This window comes from Camelus ferus, chromosome 1 (genome assembly GCF_009834535.1).
Source record: "Camelus ferus isolate YT-003-E chromosome 1, BCGSAC_Cfer_1.0, whole genome shotgun sequence".
Lineage (NCBI taxonomy): Eukaryota > Metazoa > Chordata > Mammalia > Artiodactyla > Camelidae > Camelus > Camelus ferus.
In genome coordinates this window covers 109,866,423-109,883,941 of record NC_045696.1, presented here as the reverse complement: position 1 = coordinate 109,883,941, position 17,519 = coordinate 109,866,423, and the positions used below count along the sequence as shown (strand labels likewise).

Here is a 17,519-nt window from a genome sequence, read left to right as displayed (position 1 = left end):
AGGAGATACAATATAATGAAGTCCCATACTGCTTACCCAGCCCCAAACAATGACCATCAGCCAGTCTCTGTCCAGACCTCCAACAATTTCCTCCATCAGTAGTCCCCCTTTTTCTGCAGGGGATACATGATAAGACCCCCAATGGATGCCTGAAACTGGATAGCACTGAATCCTATATATACTATGTTGTTCCCGATATATACATAAATACCTATACTAAAGCTTCATTTATAAGTAGGGCACAGTAAGAGATTAAAAACAATAACCAACAATAAAATAGAACAATTATAACAATATACTGGAATAAAAGTTATGTGAATGTGGTCTTTGTAAAATGAGGGTTACTTGAACACAAGCACTGCAAAACCAAGACAGTGGATCTGATAACCTAGAAGGCTACTAATCAAATAACAGGCAGAAACGGTGGACTAAGGTATGAGTTATATCTCAGGCAGGACGGAGTGGGATGGTGTGGGATTTCATCATATTATTCAGAATGGTGTATAATTTAAAATTTGTGAATTGTTCAGCAAAGGAAACCATTAACAAAATGAAAAGACAACCTATGGACTTGGAGAAAATATTTGCAAATGATGCAACCAACAAGGGCTTTATTTCCAAAATATACAAACAGTTCATACAACTCAATATCAAAAAAAATCAAAAAATGGGCAGAAGGCGTAAACAGACACTTCTCCAAAGAATACATAGAGATGGCCAACAGACACATTGAAATGATGCTCAACATCACTAATTATTAGACAAAGGCAAATCAAAACTACAATAAGGTATCACTTCAAACCAGTCAGAATGGTCCTCTTCACAAAGTCTACAAATAACAAATGCTGAATAGGTTGTGAAGAAAAGGGAATCTTTTACACTGTTGGTGGGAATGTAAGTTTGTACAACCACTATAGACAACAGTATGGAGGTTCCTTTAAAAACTAATAACAGAGCTTCCATATGATTCAGCAGTTCCACTCCTGAGTATATATCCTGAAAAGACAAAAAGTCTAGTTTGAAAGAAACATGCACCCCAATATTCATAGCAGCACTATTCACAATAGCCAAGACATGGAAGCAACCTAAGTGCAACAGATAAATGGATAAAGATGTAGTATGTGTGTATGCACACATACAAACATGTATGCGTGTGTGCATGCACAATGGAATATTACTCAGCCATAAAAAAGAATGAAATAATGCCATTTGCAGCAACATGGATGAACCTAGAGATTATCATACTAAGTGAAGTAAATCAAACTTATAGTCACCAAAGAGGAAAGTGGAGGGAGAGGGATAAATTAGGAATTTGGGGTCAATAGATACACATCACTATATATAAAATAGATAAACAAGGATTTGTTGTATAGCATATGGAACTATGTTCAATATCTTGTAATAACCTATTACAGAAAAGAATCTGAAGCTGTATACCTGAAACAAACACCATATTGTAAATCAACTAGAGTTAAGTTAAAAAGCTTTAAAAAATGAATAAAATAATTAAAATAAATAAACGTGATAAAAATTTAAAGTAAAGTTCATATGCTGTGATTAATTGATATGTCTTTCAGGTATCTTTTAATCTATAAAGATTTCCCCTCCACGCTTTTTTTTTTTTTTCCAAGAATAAAGGTCATTTGACCTATACAGTTTCCCACAGTCTGGATTTCACTGATTACACGTTCATAGGGTAGTTTAACATTTTCTCTACTCTCTCTATTTCCCACAAGTTGGTAGTTGAATCTAGAAGCTTGATCAAGTTGAGGTTCAAATTTTTGGCAATATTTCCGTATGGTGTTCTCTTCTTCCAAGTGGGGAACCTGAAGCAAACAGCCGCTGATGATCATTGCCATTCTAATTATCATTAGTTTCTCCGTTTATTAACTACATTCTTCTATAGAGGGAAAGTTCCCCAAGGAGCACTTTCTTTACATTAGTAATTGCAGCCTGCAAGGCTGGGATGAATAAGATTCTGAAGCCCTGTGGAAACTCCGCAGAAAAAATGGCAGGATGGATTCCTGATGTCTGACAGGACATGTGATGGGACAGTGGTAGTAGTTTCTGTTCCGAATCCAATTTACTCCCTTCTTGTAGAATTGAAGGCTCAGTGGAAAGAAGTAAGACCATTACGTGTAGGACATCACATGTAGGACTCTGTAAGGACAGAGTGTTGAATGTGATTATGGAGTCAGAGCAAGCTCAGAATCAGAGTGGCTATTTTATCATTTTGTTTTGTTTTTAAAGATAATTCCCAATATTGACAATATGCAAGGAAATGGCACTTTCTGATGATACTGTTTGTGAAATTGTAAATTGGGACAGTTTTTTCTGGAGGACAATTTGACAATATGTGACAAAAACCTTAAAACTTTGCATATCCTTTGACCTAGAAATTCTAGTGCCAAAAACGTACCCCAGGGATGTGCTGAAGAACTTAGTAAAGGTTGCTCATGACAAGCCTATAATAATAAAACATTGGATTTGCCCATAGGGGATTAGATAAAGGCACACCATCCAATCGATGACTGTGCAGTTATTTAAATATCACAGAATAGAGGTACGGAGGATATAGCTCAGTGTTACAGTGTGTGCTTAGCATGCAGGAGGTCCCCCATACCCACGCCTTAAAATAAATAAATAAATAAACCTAATTAACCTCCCCTGCCCAAAAAAATCACAGAATACATAAGGGCACAGAAAGATGTTCATGACATATTATTCAGTGAAAAAAAAGCAAGTCTAAAGTAGTAATGTCAGTAAACCCCTTTTTTATTTTTAAAAAAGAAATTTATGCATACAAAGATATTCATGGGAAAAGAGGTCACAGTAAATATACCAAAATGTTAACAGTTACTATTAAAGCATTATATATTACCTGATGGTAAAATTAGGAGTAATTTCTATTTCCTTCCTTTTGCTTAACCGATTTTTCAAAATTTTCTGTAAGTAATTCATATTAACTTTTTAAAGGAAAAAAGTTTTAATGATAAGTATTTTAAGTTACAGTTGGCAAATACCATGGGAATTCCTTATACTAAAAGAGTTTATCTGAAATTTTTGGAGGGGAGAGGAGTGAAATTTAAATTGAAGGAGGTGTTTTACATTTTTATTTGCTCAATCTGGCAAGCCTACTTTTAGTACAAAGCAATCGAAGGAGAGACTAGGGAGCTGGACCACGATATGCTGGCCCCTTGGAGGACAGGAGAGTCACTGATTGTTTCAAGTCTTTTAAACCAGAAATAGGATTTGGTGGAATCAGAAAGGACGATCAATTTGGAAGCAACATAGTCCTTATCTGAAATGTGGACTCTGCTACCACCACCGCCAATCCCATTCCCCTACCCTACCTACCTCCAACCCCCACGATCTGGACGTCCTGGGGCAAGTTACTTGTCTCCCCTAAACCTCAGTAATAATGCCTGTCTTGCCAGGATCGAATGAAAACGTGTGTGTGAAGGCACTCTGTAAACTGCAAGTGCCAAGCAGCACATTATTATCATGTGAGTAAATTACACACCCGAGGACATGATGAACAGGAACAAAACATCACCACGGACAACCGCAGGATTGTTCCTCGCAGCAGATTTCTGATGGCTCTCCGAGGTCAAAACAACTCAAGGTTTAGTCACTCTGGACTGAACCCGTACATTAACATCCATCCAAAGTGTTCTTACAACCTTATTTATAGGTGCACTGATCATTAAATAGGGTTGGAACGCTTTGCCACAAGTCAGTTGTTAAATCGCTTGGCGAGTGGCTCAGAGGAAGCCCGCGTGGTTTACGAGTTTGGCAGCTCGTAACTCCAGGCCCTCACCTTATCCTCACACGCTCATTTCAGTCACCTTGGAAACTGCCGTATTCTAGATGCAGAGCACAGAAAGCCCCGGCTGACATGGAATTAATCAGCAGCCACCTCCTCTTCTGGTCTCCATTACTGAAAAATCCTCAGGGCTTCTCAAGCCACTTTAGGGAGTATCCAATGGTGCAGTTTCAAGGATCTTCTGGGGAAAAATTAATACAGGAGGTTGAGGTTTATGACAAAATGGAAAAACAAAATGAAGGAGAAAGAAATTAAGGGAGACCAGAAATTGACACAACATTGTATACCGACTGTATTTCAGTTTAAAAAGGGGGGGAAAAAGAAATTAAGAGAGAAGGAAAGAGGAAAGAAGAGAGGGAAAAAGAAAAAGAAGAAAAAGATCAGAAGGAAGAAAATGAAAGTATTCTCCTATTTTACAGATAAGGAAACTGAGGCTCAGAGGTCCTATGTCACATGAGGCAACAACTCATGGGAACCAGACACTCTGGAAAGAGTGACATGAAAATGCAACTTGTTAGTGAAGTGGCGCGGCACAGGGGAGCCACAGCGAGAGGCAGCCATCCGACAGCCTTCGGCAAACACTAACCCCGATCTGGGACTCCCCAGCCTCCAGAGCTCTGAGAAGTAGATGCCTGTGGTTGAAGCCACCTGGTCCACAGTATTTCGTTACAGCAGCCCAAGTGCAGACTAAGACATAAAGTAATTCTGTCTGACTTATGGAGGAACTGCTGAGCTGTTTTCCACGGTGGCTGCACCATTTTCTATTCCTGCCATCAGTGTCCGAGGAGGGAATTCCAGCACAGAGTCCCACAATCCTCAGCCTGAATCTTAGCTCTGCCACAGACTTAACTGAGTGACTACCTTATATAACCTCTCAGAGACTCAATTTCATCGTTGGTAAAAAGGGGACAACAGAGTTGAGGGAAGATTACATGGATGACATAGGAAACCCTCCTAGAACCTGGAGCTCAGTAAATGTCAGTATCCATGTATCCTGGTCGGTGAGGACAGAATCACAACATCCTAGTGTGGGAGGGAGCCCGACAAGTACAGCACACGGTGCTCTTTCCTGCGTTATCGCAGCAGGGTCTAACACAGTGTGTCCTGCCCGAATATCCCCGTCACTGCTCACTGTAGGGCATCAGGGGCCAGAACCAACTCCACAGGACAGAGAGGCATTTCCTCGCATTTCTTGGAAACCTGGCTTTCACAGGATATAAGTAAGTGTTATAAACGGGGTGAGGGAGAAATTCCGAGGTCAAATAACTGGGAAACACTGGGTTAAAGAACAGCAAAGCAGATTTCTCTTCTGCAGGACTTCTCAGAGCACTGAGCAGAGTTGTGCACTTCGAAATCCCCAGTTAGCAATGAAGTCTACAGTGTTTCTGAGCTTCTCTGTCCTGGGAAAGGAAAGTCTGCATCCAGGCCTCTGTCCGCACAGCAGGGAAATCGCACACAACCACCAAGGTCAGCCCCAGCCTCAGGTTCTAAATACTCACCCCAAACCACTGCATTGGAGCAATTCTCTCCTTTCCTGCTTTATCCCAAATGGCAATTTAGAAACTGCAGCCACTGCGGCTCTGCTGTCTTCCTTCATGTCTCCGTTCACCCCTGCTGAGTGAAGCCAATCTCCAAGTTCAAGTTCAAGGTGTTAGATAATCTGAGCAAAGATAGTCACCTTGTCAGGACTGAGGGAATGTGCCTGCCCCATTCCCACGCTGACGCAGGTTCTGAACACAACTGGGCAGACCTAGGTTTCCCTTCTCAGTGGGAGTTCTCAGCTGCTGAGTTCAGTAAATCTCCAGACAGCCAACTTTCTTAGGTCCTGCAAGTGCCCTTTTGCATGGTTTTGCGTGTTTTGCTTTTTATACTTTTTTTAAAATACTTTTTAAAAAATCCATGATCAGTTTGGACGCTATTACTCAGAGATATAAGGAAAGATTAGGATCTGGGACAGAACAAAAGCCTTAGTAATTTTTTGAGACCCGGAAGGGATTTCCTCAGAAGACTCGATCTCTAAAAGTTCACAGTAATGCGAATGCAAATGAGTTACACCCTTTCTGTTACCTCCCAGAATGATGATTAATTCCACCTCAGATGGGGACCCGATAAATGACTCTCACTTCACGTACAAGCTTACCCTGAGTCTTTTACACTCAAGGGCACTGAGGAACATGAGGCTTTTTCCTAAACTCTTTTAACTAGAATGAAGACGACAGTCCCAAGATGACCCCCGAGACAGGAACCACTGTGCCCTGGAATCTTTATTAAGCACCTACTACTTGATAGGTGCATATGGCCCAACAGCCAGACAGAAGAGCCAGCTGCACAAATGCATATGGCTGGGTGTCATCCTACCCAGCCCACCACTAGCTCCTCCAGACTGTCTGCTCAGCTGGAGTTTGGGAAACTAAGCAATGTTTGTAATGTAAGGAATCTGCTCCACCCAGCTCTTATCAACCCCGTCGGAAAGCTGCAGCTGCAGCCAGGCTCTTAGGAAGATTTACTCAAGGAAGAAGCTAGAAATGAGTTTGTCTCTCCCCCACACTCTTGAAGGGAATGGATGCTGGAGATACCAGAGGAAAGGCTGGCCCAGCTTATGGGTGGGCAAGGTGGACATTTGCTTGGGAAGCAGGGGGCTTGGCTGCAAAAATTATGGAGTGAAGTGTAGCTCAGGCCTTAGCATGATCCTGGATCTTAGCTTTTTCGGTAGGGCTTGTGGGTAGAGGATCAGGAACACTGCGGAAGAGAGGCAGCCCACTGTGGTGGGCTGGGTTCACCAGCCTTGGCTTTACCTCTGACAGGCTGGGTGACCTCACGCGGCCATTTCCCCTTTTCTGACCTCAGCTTCCTTCTCAGTAAAAAAATGAGATGGTCCTTCTAGATCGGTTGATTGGGATTTTTGTTGTTGTTGTTGTTGCTGTAAATGTGTGTAACATAAAGCCTGCCATCAATGACATTTAGTACATTCACAATGTGGTGCGACAATCGCCATTATCTAGTTCCAGGGCATTTTCATCACCCTCCAAAAAAATACCTGACCCATTAAGCAGTCACCCCCCATTCCCCACTCCCTAGCCCCTGGCAACCACTAATCTGCCTTCTGTCTCTATGGATTTGCCTATTCTGAATATTTCATATAAATGGAATCATATAATTATGCAGCCTTTTGTGACTGGCTTCTTTCACTTAGCAATAATGTTTTCAAGGTTCAAGTATCAGTACTTTATTCCTTTTTATGGCTAAGTAGTATTTCATTGTAGAGATATGCCACTTTAATCCATTCATCAGTTGATGGACATTTGGGTTGTTTCCACCTTTGAGCTGTTGTAAATAGCCAGAGAGTCAATGAGCGTGTGTGTACAAGCATCTGTTTGAGTGTCTGTTTCCAACTCTCTGGGGTATATACCCAGGAGTAGAATTGCTGGGTCAAACGGTGTTATGAACTGAATGTCTGTGTCCTCCCAGAATTCATATGTTGAAGCCCTAACCTCCAGTGTGATGTATTTGGTGGTAGGGCATATGTGAGGTGATTTAAGTTTAGATGAGGTCATGAGGGTGGGGCCCCTGTGGTGATATTAGTGCCCTTGGAAGAAGAGGAAGAGACCAGAGTTCTCCCATCCAACCCCCAACCCCTGCCCACCCATGTGAGGACAGAGCAAGAGGCAATCATCTAAGCCAGGAAGAGGGTCCTCACCAATAACCTAGCCCTGATCTTATACTTCCAGCCTCTGGAACTGTGAGAAATAAATATCTGTTGTTTAAGCCACTCAATTTATGGTATTTTGTTACAGCATCCTGAGCAGGCTAACACGTACGGTAATTCTGTTTAACTTATTCAGGAACCACCAAACTATTTTCCAGTGGCTGTACCATTTTTCATTCTCACCACCAAGGTATGAGGGGTCTACTTGTTCCTCATCCTCACCAGCCTGATGCTATCTTTAAGCAGGGAGAGAATTTAGTAGTTTTAAAACCTTTTCTTCTAATGAGATCTTTCTTGGAAACCTACTATAGTAAAAGAGGTTAAAGAGAAGCTGCCAGAGTGGGTGGAGGTGATAGCATGTCTGAGAAACCCCTTCGAGTTCTAAGAAACACAGTTTGAAAACCATTTGCTCCAGATGGGTTTGTTTGATCCTTCCTGGCTTAGAATCCAAAAATCCCATCTTGATCCCCTTCCAAGGCCCATCCTATTCTCTGAAGCTTTGGCTTAGAGAGGGCTCTCCCCATCTCTATCCCATGCTTTTTTTTTAATCTTGCTTTTATTTGTTACTTTTTTTAAATATATTTTTTAATGGAGGTACTGGCGATTGAACCCAGGACCTTGTGCATGCTAAGCATGCACTCTACCACTGAGCTATACCCTCCTCCCTCTATTCTATGCTATTAGGAAAGACCCGAGATTATAGTGCTCTTCAAGATGTGCTATGGGGCCCATCAAAGGAAGAATCAACTGGTTCTTGCTAAAAACTACTGGTATCTCAATCCAGACTTACAGAGTGGGCATCTTTGCGGGAAGAACCCTGGAATTTTGCATTTGTTACATACCTCCCAAATGATTTTGATGCCCCTAGATTTGAAAACCACTCAACTGGAAGGGACTGAGAGGTGAGGGATAGAAAGCAAATGCCTACGATTAGTAAGACCACCATCTTACTGACCTGTTGTGAGTGTCCTCTTCTGCTCTTTGAATGGGAGAGAGAAGTTGAATTTTGCTTTGGGATCCACATGCCAACTGGGGCTACCCAAAGGTCTTATTGGCACCACTTCCTGCCCACAGGTCTGTGGAACTGCAAAAGATAAGGACATTCTTATGATCCTCAGGAACCGTGCACAATGTTTAAGCATTTTCAAGCACTATTGATTTTTTTATGATGGTTATTATGGCTACATTTTTGGAATTTGAAAATATAGCAAATCAGTCATAAAGCTATGACTGTTTATGTGAGTTTTTACAGCATTAAGCAATTCCTTCTTTGTAGTGAAAATCAACATGATTTGCTTTGGGAAAATTGCCAGATTCCTGTTAACTCATTTAAACAGATTCTCCTCCCAGACTGGTGACTCAGTGAAATTTTTCCCGTCTGAGGACGGAAACAAGGAAAACTGTCATGCACAGACCCAGCCTAGTGCACTGAACTCACAAGGATCATCAAAGGTCCCCTTCCCCAGTTCCCCCAGAGCAGTTCCCCTCTTCACGCTCTGCTGGGACTCATCCAAGAATGAGTAGCTCCCCACCTATTTGGTTACCCTCTGCTATGCAACAAATCTTATCAAAACTTAGTGACTTAACACAAAAGCTATTTTATTATTAGTTCTCACCAGTCTTTGGATTGACTGAGCTCAACTGAGCAGTTCTGCTCCGTGTGATGGTGGTTGGGGCCGCAGCCATCCGGGGGCTCAACTGGGCTGAAGAGCTGGGCAAGAGTCCTAAGCTGGCTCACTAAGGTGGCTGGAAACTGATGCTGGCGGGCAGCTGGGAGCTTAGATGGGGATGTTGACTGAAAGGTCTATACAAAGCCTCTTCTTGCGGCTTGGGCTTCCCACAATATGGCAGCTGGTCTAGGAGAGGGAGTGTCCTAAGAGCAAGTGTTCCAAGGGGGAGGAAATCGTTCAAAGGACTGTTTCAGCTCTAAGGCTTTCGATAAATTACCTAATCTCTTGGCGCCTAAGCTTCTCTATCAAGTGAAGATAATGCTTTCCTGATCAGAGTGATGTGAAAACTAAGCAAGACAGTATATGCAAAGCCTTCACACAATGCTCCATAAGCAAGAGTGAGTTATCATCCGGACACATGGACACTCAATCCTGGGACATCATCGATAGTACATGCTGAAGCTCTTCATTCTTTCGCCCAAGTTTAGACAAATTGCTGAGTTGCCACCATGACTTGAAGAAAAGGAGGAGGTTGCCCTCTTTAGTGGGATCCTGTAGGACTAGATACAGAAATTATAAGCTATGACATGACTCCTTGGAATGTACCTTAAAGGGAAAAAATATCTTACAAGTATTCAAAGATGTTTCAATGTTCCTTCCAACAGCGTAAATAACATCTTATCAATAGAAGCTTATCCATCCAAATGTCTATCAATAGGCAGTGGGATATTATACATCCATATTCTACTGGATATTTGTTGCTTTTAGGGTATCTAGCATCTGATCATCCTTTCTTTCAGGAGGAAATTCTGAGATAGGAAAGAAGCGCCCCTGCTTTCCACTAGAGAAGCAGGAGGAAGGCAGATATGCCTACTTCCTGCTCCCTGGAGGGCAAGGTGCAAGCATGTGAGCTGAGCGGCCAGTAAGATGCTCCCATCTAAGGTTTGCCCACAAAGGCCCAGGGACAGTTAGTGCTTTTCAAGATTGCATGTTTGTGGTGGAGCCTAGATTCCGGCGGCATAGAGGTAAGTATCTGGTGGGACACAGCTGCCTCAGTGACCTAGACTACTCACTTGGAACTGTATGTGCGAGAGATGAATACACCTCTGTATTCATTAAATCACTCTAAATTGAACTTGCTTTGATAAAGCAGCTTAGCAAATCTTAATTATGGTGATTTTAGAATATGACCACAAATTCTTTGATACTCCTCCCATTGGGAAGCAAAGACTATGTCCCTTCCCCTTGAATCGGGGCAAGTTTGTGACCACTTCAATCAATGGACTACGGTGGAAGTGACTTCCAGGGCCAAGTCATGAAAGGCCCTGCAGCTTCCTTTCTGCCTGCTAGAAAACCAGCTACTGGGCCACTGAGCCACCTTGTGAGTATCTGACTAGCCAGAGGCCACCACGCTCTGAGAAAGCCCAAGCCATGTAGAGGGACCATATATAGGCACTCTGATCAAGAGTCCCAGCTCAGCCCAAGGTTCAAGTCCTGTCAGCCCAATCTCCAGACAATCTTCAGACATGTGTGTGAAGAAGCCTCCAGATGTTTTGTGGGGTTTATTTTGTTTTGTTTTGTTTTGTTTTCTAGGGAGGAGGTAATTATTTATTTATTTATTTATTTTTACTTACTGGAGTTACTGGGGATTGAGCCCATGACCTTGTGCATGCTGGGCACAAGTCATGCACTCTACCACTGAGCTACACCTTCCCCCTTAAGAAGCCTCCAGATGATTCATCACCCTACCCCCCACCTCAGCCTTTCATCTAACTCCTAGTTTGAGTTTTCCAAGCTGAGGCCTCAGACTTTGTGGCATCATCCCTGCTGTGTCCTGTTAGAATTCCTGACCCACAGAATGTACGTGCATCAAAATGGTGATTGATTCCACCAAGTTTTGTGGATTGTTATACAGAAGTAGCTCCATACCCTTCCAAAAATGTCCCTTTTTGCTAATTAGGTTAACCACAATTGGTTTCTGGCGTTGCAATCAAGAATCTTGGTTGGTAGATATACAATGAAATACTATTCAACTCTTAAACTGAGGTCGCACTATATTAAACTGTCACAGAAAGATATTCACAATGCAGCTTTAAGAGAATATGGCAGGTTCAAAAACAGTAGGTACAGAGTGGTTCCATTTTTGTAAAATAAGTTTATTTTTTAAATTATTTTTTCATAGAATGAATTCAAGGATGCTATGTACCAAAATTATATAGTATTGTCTTTAGGTGCTAGAATTTTAGAGTTTTTTTTATTGTGCTCATCTGTATATTTTATAATTACTTATAATGAACATCATTACGTAGTTACTTGTGTAATTTTTTTAATTCAAAAATATTTTTTTAAAAATAAAAACAGGATTATAGATTCAGGAATCAAAGAGTGCCTCTCCGCCTGTGAGCATTTTGTACATTCACCAGTGAGAGACCCTGTAGCACAATCTTTAGGGAGTGGTAGCCCCCATTAAGGAGGGTGGTAACCTCTAGTAATTCCTTCCCTCACTATAAACATATGCTGTTCCTCACATCTAGAAGCATGATTTATTTCCCCTTTCCTTAAATCTATGCTGTCCCTATGACTGCCTTGGCCAATGGAATGCAGTATAAGATGTTCAAGGACTTCTGATCTCAAGTCTTAGGCAATTTGGTAGCGTCTGTTTCCTTTCTCTTACAAGCTTGTTCTTGGGATGTTCCCTTGCAGAATCTAGCTCAAGCCATGTGGAAAGGTCACATGGAGGAGAATCAAGACTCTCCTATTTGCAGCCTCCACCAAGCTCTTAGCCAACAGCAAGCGTGAACTGCCAGCCATGGGAATGAGTCATCTGGGATTCCAGCCCAATTGAGCCCCAGTGACTGCAGCTTCAACAGACATCATGTGGGGGAAGAAGAACCACCCAGCTGAGCCCTGTTAACCCACAGACTCATGAGAGATACTAACACGGTGGTTGCTTTAAACCACTGAGTTTCAGGGTAATGGTAGCCTGCCTCCAAGATGGCTCCACTGATGGCCCTCTCCTGATATTTACACCTTTATATTTGCTTGGCACATGGTACCAAGGCTGGTCTGTGTGACCGACAGAATACAGCAGATTGAGGCATGGCACGTTACTTTCAAGATTAGATCATCAAAGGCCTGTGGCCCCTGTCTTGGCCACTCTCTCAGATCACTCTTCACACTGTGAGCAACCTGCTGGGAGAGAAGTTGACAACTCGTCCCCAGGTTGCCCAGGACTTTCCTGGCTTTAGACAGAAAGTCTCACATCCTGAGAGCCTCCTCAGTCCTGGGCAAATAAAAATGACTGGTCACCCTACACCTATGTGGTGAGGAACTGAGGTTTCTAGACAACAGGGAACAAGAAACCAAGGACTCCTACCGAAAGCCACACGAGGGAGCCAACTTGGGGGCAAATGCACCAGCCCCAGCGGTGCTTCGGAAGACTGCAGCCTCAGCCGACAGTTCGAATGCAACCTCATGAAGGACCCTGATCCAGAACCGCCCAGGTAAGGTGACCCCCAGAAACTGTGAGACAGTGAATGTTATTCCAAGCTGCTAAATTTAGGGTAATTTGTTAACGGCAATAGGTAACTTATACAGGTGGTTTGTTTTGCCCTAATAGGTATCAGGAACAGGGGACACCAACAGATCATGCTCTCACCCTGTTGTAAACAGCTGTGATGACTTTTCTGTTTGGATCTTTTGTTTATTTTTTAATTTTATTTATGTTTGTTTGTTTTGGAGGGAGGTAATTAGGTTTATTCATTTATTTATTTTTATTTTAATGGAGGTACTGGGCATTGAACCCAGGACCTTCTGCATGTTAAGCACGTGCTCTACCACTGAGCTATACCCTCCCCGCTGATCTTTCTGTTTGGGAATTTCTTTTCCTTTCGTGGAAATCAACCTGAGGGAATCCTGCTTCTCGGGTTCCTGAAGAACAGTGCAGGGCAGGGCCCCTGGCTGCTGCTGGGTGAGCTCATTCCAACTCTAATTGTTCTCTAAACTTTAACAATGAATCTCTTGGGGACACAAGGTCCTCCTGCCTCTCCATTTCCAAATGCTCTCCGAGGCTGTCCTGATTTCCCTGAAGGCTTGAGGTGCTTAGCCAGGCTGCTTAAATCACCTTCTCCACTAGAAAGTGTCCCTTGATCCCAGCAGCATGTATGGATGGGGTGCTGGGTCTGTAGGACTTGCAGATGGTTTTGCGGGGAAGGGATGCTGAGAGGTCTTGACCTAAAATCTTTTCCAACCAGGCACCAAGGTTCTGAGATTTCACCTTTCTGTGTGGCTAATTCATTTGGAAGAGACAAAATATTCACTAGCACCTTCTTCTGAATGAGTTTATTGAAGACATTCTGCCCTGCTCCGGGTAGCACAAGAGCAGTGGGAGCTTAAGCCAGGGGAGCACAAAAGGCAGGTGAGACCCCCAAAAGCTGACCTTGGTCCACCTCCTAATGTTGTGTTAGGCTGACTCTGTGTATAGTTAGGCCACGGGGCTGCACACGTGCAGAGCACCCGGCACGCGCAGAGGCAGACTGCCGTGTACACCCAGAGACCCAGAGACGTACTGCAAAGTAAATGAACACACAGGTACCATGCTCCGAGCTGTTAGTTCCCTGGAGATGCCGTAACCAAATGCCGCAAACAGGGTGGCTGAAAACAACAGAAATGTATTCTCTTACAGTTCTGGAGGCTAGATGTCCAAAACTAAGGTGTCGGTAGGGTGGGTTCCTTCTGAGGGCTGTGAGGGTGAATCTGTTCCAAGCCTCTCCCCTAGCTTCCGGTGGTTTGCAGGCAATATTTGGCATTCCTTGGCTTGTTGGTGTATCACCCGGATCTCTGCCTTCGTGTTCAGATGGCATTTGCCCTGTGTGTCTGTCTCTGTGTCCAAATTCCTCATCCTAATGACCTCATCTTAACTTGATCTAAACCGTATTTCCAAATAAGGTCACCTTCACAGGCACCAAGTGTTAGGACTTCAATAACTTCTGGGGAGACACAGTCTTCTCAAAGATTTACCAGTTTTACAGATCAGAAATTGAGTCGCAGGAAGATTACTGGGCTTGTCTTAACTCACATAGCTAGAAAGTAGAGGCTCTGGAATCAGATAGCTTGGCTTCCCCACTTAGCTGGGAGGCCTTGGGTAAGTTACTTAGCCTCTCTGTGCCTCTGTCGCCTCATTTGTAAAGTAAGGATAATAATAATCATCTCTCCATCCATGCTGAGTTGTTGCAAGGATTTTAAAAGGTAATCCTCAGAGCCTGGTACTTAGTAATTACTGAACACATGGTAGCTGTTATAATAAATAGTGGAGTCAAGTGAAATAAGTCAGAAGGTGAAAGACAAAAAAAATCAAGATTTCACTCATATGTGGAAGCTAAACAAACAAACAAAACAAAACAAAAACACTGTACAGCACAGGGAAATATATACAAGATCTTGTGGTAGCTCACAGAGAAAACAAAATGTAACAACGAATATATGTATGTTCATGTATAACTGAAAAATTGTGCTCTGCACTGGAATTTGACACAATATTGTAAAATGACTGTAACTAAATAAAAAAATGTTAAAAAAAAAAAAAAAACCTGATAGTCACAGAGAATAGATTGGTGGTTACCAGAGGGGAGGGTGGTTGAGGGGGTTGGGGGTACAAAATTGGTGAAGGGGGTCAAGTGTATGGTCATGGATGGTAGCCAGACTTTGGGTGATGACTGCTTCGTAATGAACACAGATGTCGACTTTTAAAAAAGAAGTAGTGGAAGCTAAAGTTTTGGGTTTTTTTTTTTTTTTTTTGAAGATTCAACAGTTTGTTCATCCTCCAGATGTGGCTATTGACATAAACTTCACACCGGGGTATCTGAAATTGTGGTGGTCCTGATTGATAGGATTTCTTAATTAAAATGTCTGCTGAGTAAATCTGGATTTTTTTTTTTTGGAAAAAAGAAGTAGTGGAGTCAAAATTTCAGTCCACGTTCCCTTAGCTCTGATATCTTCATTTTTTCTTCTCTGATCCAGCACAGCTGGGTGTGAGGCACTTCTGCATCCACGGCCTCACTGACTCCTCACAATTCCCCAGGAGGCGAATACTCCTGGTTAAAATATTACAGATGAAGGAACTGAGACACAGAGGAGGGAGGTGAATTGACAAAGGTCACCGGGCAAATAAAATACCCTAACCCAGCTCTGCTGCTTCTAATATTTCTTCATCATGTTATCTGTCATCTCAACACACAGACATCAATGTAGTAGAGCATTTTCCTCTACCGTGGTTTGCTGACAGCCTCTGGATCCGAGGTAATCAGCCAAGATTAAGAGTTCAGTCACTGGCCTACCTCGAGACTACAGCAGGCAGAGGGTTCTGTTTCTGGAAGAGTCAGCTCATGCCAGGTTCAGAAAGTTCAGCCCAGAAGACCTGCTGTTAATTCTGAATTCTTCAGAAAGAAGAACTCTTAAAGACGTACACACACACCTGCACGCACAAAGAATGTTTATATGAGGCCTCACCCCATGAGCAACTAGCCATTGAAAAAGGATGGGGTATATAAGATTTTCCAGTTAGAAGACCTGAAAAGTGAGAGCAGCTGCCAGGCCCGATCCAAAATTCCCTGGCAAACCAGTGCTGGGGTAGAAATGAGTCCGAAAGGCAAAAACAAAACAAAAAACACATGCAAAAACACACTGGAGATGAATCCCCTTGGATTTCCTTGTCAGAATAGAAAGAGAAACAAAGCAGCTGAGTCCCCTGATGCGGCCTTTCCCTGGTCTCCCTCCCCTGCCCCAGCTGCTCTTTCAACAGCAGGTCAGCGCCACAAACATCCAAGGAGACGGGACGCCCACAGGCTTCATCCGGCCCGCAGACAAATTTTATTCAGCTTGCACACAGTTTTTAAGTAGTTGTAAACAGTTTAAAAGTGAGAAGTTTTACCTAAGAATCCAGATGTTTTACTCCTTGTGGAATATCAAAGAATCTGGTCAAGTGGGCCCACAACCCTGGAAGCTGTGACAACGCTGAGTCCCAGGTGATTATTTTTATACCCAGATTACTTGACTCACTTGCCTGACCCCTGTAGGAATCTTGAGTTTTTCTGCTCAAGCAAGTGAGACTTCCCCTCTGCCTATGGAGTTAAACAGATCTCACCTCATCCTGACACTCAAAATCTTACACAGAACATCTTATTCAGACTTACCCCTGTGACTGTCATTCTGAATTTATCTACTCCTTCATGCCCAAACAGGTCCCTTGTTCTCCCACATTCATGCCTTTGCTGGTTCCTTTTTTATTTCCTCTAAGATGCCTTCCATCCCAACTTGGTCTGGGAACTCTCCCACACCCTCTAAGGTCCATATGAGGGCCTTTTCAGAATCTCTCGAACAGATGTAAACTTCCCTTCATTTGACACGCCAAAGCACCCTGTCATTTTGAAGCACAGGTACACTTCATTTTATTGTGCTTTGCCAGTACTGCAATTTTTACAAATTGAAGATCTGTGACAACCCTGCACTATCAGATGATGGTTAGCACTTTTTAGCAATAAAGACAAAGCTATTGTATGCTTAATAACTACTGTATAGCATAGACATAACTTTTATATGCACTGGAAAACCAAAAAAATTCATGTGACTCACTTTACCAAGATATTTGCTTTCTTGCAGTGATCTGGACTAAACCCAAAATGTCTTCCAGGTACGCCTGTACTTGCTCTGGACTTTCACAACTTCACACGTTTACATATTCTAAGTTCTCGTCCTGTGATTCACTTCTCTCCTGGCCAGTAGTTCAGCTGAGCCCAGCCACCCAGTCATCTTCACCAAGGCCTCAGACCTGTGAATGAGGAAGCTGTCTTAACCCTCCTGACCAGCCCCATCACCAGATAAATACCACAGAGTGGCCTCAACAAATGCCACGTGGAACAGAAGAATCACCTGGCCAACACTTGTACAGACTCCTGACTTTTGTGACAACTGTGGAATATGATAAAAAGGATTGTTTTAAGGCATCAAGTTTTAGACTGGTCTGTTACATAGAAACAGGTAACTGAAAAAGTTCAGAAAATTTTTAAAAGTCTTTAATTTTATTATTTTCTTCAAGTCTTTTTATGAAATTAAAAAATGCATACACACAACTTAAAAAGGAGAAGGAAACTAATATTTGCTGAGCTCCTAATCTGATTTATGCCTGGCACATTTATATACATTAGCTTATCCAAGACTCAAGACAATCTAGCTTGTATTACTATTTACATTTTTTAAATTTTTATTTTTATTTATTTTTTTAATTGAAGTATAGTCAGCTACAATGTGTCAATTTCTGGTG

General features: G+C 42.6%; 1 long non-coding RNA gene across 3 annotated transcripts in view; it reads right to left on the bottom strand.

The window, feature by feature from the left end:
* Nucleotides 1–1,443: 1,443 nt before the first annotated feature.
* LOC116666273 overlaps nt 1,444–17,519 on the bottom strand; it is a 26,281-nt gene continuing 10,205 nt past the window's right edge. The window contains exons 2-6 of one of the 3 annotated variants that reach the window (XR_004323039.1): nt 9,149–9,762; nt 8,488–8,616; nt 5,326–5,486; nt 3,821–4,007; nt 1,444–2,160 (exon numbers count right to left, since the gene is read on the bottom strand). This is a non-coding gene — a long non-coding RNA (uncharacterized LOC116666273). Of the gene's footprint in view, nt 2,161–2,696; nt 4,008–5,325; nt 5,487–8,487; nt 8,617–9,148; nt 9,763–17,519 lie in introns of those variants that run through there. The other 2 variants (XR_004323038.1, XR_004323043.1) reach the window with 2 other exon arrangements.